The sequence below is a fragment of the Gavialis gangeticus genome, unplaced genomic scaffold, assembly GCF_001723915.1.
Source record: "Gavialis gangeticus isolate Ggan-Ray unplaced genomic scaffold, GavGan_comp1, whole genome shotgun sequence".
NCBI lineage: Eukaryota > Metazoa > Chordata > Crocodylia > Gavialidae > Gavialis > Gavialis gangeticus.
Genome location: NW_017728997.1, coordinates 19,692,078 through 19,695,911, shown reverse-complemented (window position 1 = coordinate 19,695,911; position 3,834 = coordinate 19,692,078). Strand labels below are relative to the sequence as shown.

General features: G+C 50.0%; 1 long non-coding RNA gene across 1 annotated transcript; it reads right to left on the bottom strand.

Moving 5' to 3' along the window:
- Window positions 1-2,660: 2,660 nt before the first annotated feature.
- LOC109289036 lies at window positions 2,661-3,771 on the bottom strand. The gene is made up of 2 exons (XR_002095282.1): window positions 3,635-3,771; window positions 2,661-2,846 (listed from the first exon to the last, which is right to left on the bottom strand). It is a non-coding gene; the product is annotated as an uncharacterized LOC109289036 (long non-coding RNA).
- Window positions 3,772-3,834: the final 63 nt, after the last annotated feature.

Sequence of the window (3,834 nt, the reverse complement as noted above, 5' to 3'; positions counted from 1 at the left end):
GAAGTAGGCTGGACCCCGCCCGCATGATGCTTGCAGCCAATCAGTGCTTTCCTCAAGGCGGCGAACCGAAACACGGGCCTAGCATCCTGCCGCTCCCCAAGCCCCGCGCCCAGCCTGGGGTCCCCCGGTCACCCAGCGAGTCGCGATCGGGATTGACCTATTCTGCGAGGACAAGAGAGGTGAACCGGGGGCTGCGGGTCCAGGGTGAGGGTGCCACGATTGCCTCCCTGTGGCCGAGCGGTGATAGGCTGGGATGGCCCTGTGGGCGATGTCAGGGTTGTCGTCACTTTTTCGCCTTGATTGGCTGCTGGCCGTTGCGTTAGAGCCTTCAAGGCACGCCCCCAGTCGTATCGTGATTGGCCGCCGGGACTGTAAAGTCGGTCCCGGCGTGCGGCCTGATTGGTCTCGCTGCGATCCTGGGGCGGGGCCGCCGCCCCGTGTCTAGCTCTTGCTGCTGGCGGCGAAGCTGTGGCTCGCGCCGCAGGAGCAGGCAGCTGTTAAGCTTCAGCCACAACGGTCAGCGGCCCCCTGCTCCGCGCCGCGGTCCAGCCGGCTCGCAAAGCGGGTAGCAAGCGGAGCGGAGCTGGCACCTTGCACGCGTCTGAGAAGCACCAGCGCCGCGGGCCGCAGCATCTTCAGTCTCAAGCCCATGCGGCCCTGCTGCTGTCTCCTACCCCCCGCTGCTGAATGGCTACCGGGCATCTCCCAGGTGCCTTTGTTTGTACCAGAACGGTCCTAATATTTGTGGCCGCTCAACAGATTCTTATACAACTTTTCCAGGCTATTGTTTATGGCCAAAATGAAAGCGTGTTGCTCATGGATTAAGCTTCTTCACTGTACATCAGGTTACACATCTACCATTTGTAAGTGAGGCTTTTGCTAGGTCTGCAGCCTGCATCTGAGAATCCGCCCTGCCCAAGCCCCCAGCACAAGAAGAGCAACAGCCACGACTACTGGTCTCTATGGATGGGTTGGACCATGGCAGGGAAGTGCAGGAGTAGTGCTGGGGCAACAGCACTAGGCATTCTGATAGCTCTGAGCTGAGCACAGGGTTCCACAGCCAGGGCTTTCAGGGTAAGGGAAGGAGTAAATTCCCCAGCGGGGGATAAGTGCTGGGCAGCAAAGGCCAAGTCCAGGGTGAGCACAACTCTGGTGGCAACTATCTGCATCATATCTACTGCGAAACCCACATGGAAATCCTGGTGCACAAGCCAGTATTGCCACCAATACCCCCAGCAATTTCTGCATGCTGTTGTTCTGCACCTGTCTCCACAAAACTGACAGGCTTCTGAGTCACAAGAAATCCATTCCCACCCAGCAGCACACAAAGACACGGGAGAAGCTGGTCCAAATGTGGCAGAGGGACAATTCTACAGGAGTGTGCCAGCAGCTGAAGCACAACCCCTCATCTCCTACTTAATGTTAAGAGTTGATAAAAGTACTTAGTTAATTTTTGATAATTTGGTTCTGCCATGAGTTAATCAAGATGGTGACATGACTCCAAGTAACTCTAAGCCAACAGTCCTTCAGTCAGAAGCGTTCTTAGTAGGATGCATTCCATGGTTTCCTTGGGGAGAGCATTGCAGGGATTCAAGGGAGCATGTTTGTAGAGAATACTATGCATGAATCAGTGAGTGCTTCCTCCTGAAAGACAGGGAAAGGATTTATGAGGCAGTGTTTCACCTCTGAGTAAGGAAACTACGGGCTTGATCCAACAGGAAGAGCAATTATAATGCCCAGATACAGACAAAATTCCAGGACCTCTTTGTTATCTACCATGTTTACAGCCTATTCACCTTCTCGCAAGATGCTGTAAACAAGGCTAAATATTGAGACTTCTTTCAAGCACCACACTGACTACCACTTAAAGGGAGGGCAATTACAGCTTGAAATATAAAAAAGAACATGTGTTGGTGACTGAATGGAAGCAATTCTGGATGAGTTTCTGGCTGCTTTTTATATACTTGTTGTGAAATATAACTGTGTAGCACTTAGGCACTGCCATAGTAGTAAGCGTTGTAAAACAGAATAGTAAACAAGGTGAAGCAGTGAAGCTGCTGCCTATTCCACAATGTTTCCATCATTGACAGCACTTGCTAATGATTGGCTAACAGGAAAAATTATCATTGCTGCCTCTGGCTTTTCCATCTGTAAAATGGGGTGGTACGCACTTCTCTCCATAAAAGCTCCTGAATGTATTGTTTATGCAAACACATGACCCCATTTATTAGACTTCATGCAAGACAAAGGTATTCTTGGATAACATGCTACCTTGCTCCCCTCCTCCACCTGGTCCTTAGAAACACCAGGGACTGCAGATTTGGGAGTGGTGGGAATGAAGGGCCCTGAGGAAACTTCCGTTAGAGATGTACACTAATGAACTAAAACACGTCACATCATAGCAATCCATGTAACAAAGGACAATACGCATATATTTTTATCTTGGATTCAAGGTAGATTTTTATAAATCAAAGACTGTTTGAATCGCAGGCAGCAAGTGATAGGTGAACTTTGCTCTTGCAACAAATCAACACTCAGACCAGCTGTACTCTGGGCCAGCCAGAACTCCACTGAGCCTGGAACAATCAAATCTCTCACACAGCATGATCCCCTAACACCATCTGAAAGTCAAGGCGCTCTGGATAACAGAAAGAGAGAACACATCTTAACAAAAACAGTTTATTGTGACTGAACAAGATGTACAAGGTGCTCAAGCTGTGAATTTTCTGACTCCCTGTATCTGCAGATTCAGTGCATGACACCACCACCATTAGCAATGAAGTTGCTTCTGCAGGCTGACCAGTCTCTTAACTACTTTTTGCCAGACTTCTTTATTCCACCAGTACCTGTCAAAAGAAAGCAAGCCACAGCTGCCAAAGCTTGTACACAGATTTAGTCCTGCAAAAGGTCAACTCCCCACCACCTTCCAGTTATTTCTTTCATGTGGATCTCCACTTGGAAGTTTTCACCTCTACCACTGCTTTGTTTCTGCTACATTTGCTCCTCACTATGCAGGTGAACTATTTTGCATGTTATATTTCATCAACACTAGGGTTTTTTTTCCACTCACAAAACTCAATATGTAAAATAAAATCCTATTACATCAGTTACGCACCTAGTGTCATCAACAGAACTAAACAACCCAATACTGATTCTGCTTCTGATGACGGATTCCTTCACTTTTTAAAGTCATTTGCCCTCTAGGAGGACAAAGACCAATCTGTTGGGCTTCCAGGCTTGTTCTCTGCTTAGGATTTGGAGAGAAGGTGTGGGTAAAAGATGGAAGTAGTGAAATCATTTGGGGACATGTCTACTAGAAAAAATGAGCTTTTTGGTTGTCCAGACAGAGAGGACTGCATCTGCTGACCTAGCTGAGCGTTTTAAACTGTTTTGAGCGGCATCGTTTTAGCTTTGAAAATTTCTTCAGCTCAAGACACAGGTTCAAACAACTAACACAGACGAAGTGAGCGCCAAGTCTCTAGTCGGTTGCGTCCGACTCGTCTCCTTTTGTCAGTCGTCCTTTCTTGCGCGCACTGAACATGCCACAGGGTCCCGAGGGCAGGCACTCGCAGATCAGGGGCTGTGGGCACACCTGGTCTCTGCCTAGCCAAGGCAGGTCCCCAAAGCCACTTACCCAGGGGGCCTTTGGATGCAGCTTTTGCTTTCATCTCTTCCAGCTTCTTCTGCTCCTCTTTCTGCTTCTGCTTGAACGCCACGTCCGCCTGCGGGACAGAGCGCGCCCGTCCGCTGCCGCCAGCTCGCAGCGGTGGCCTGGCCTGGCCTGGCCCGGCCCGGCCCGGCCGACAGTCACAGGCCGCGCGGGACGCGAAGGCA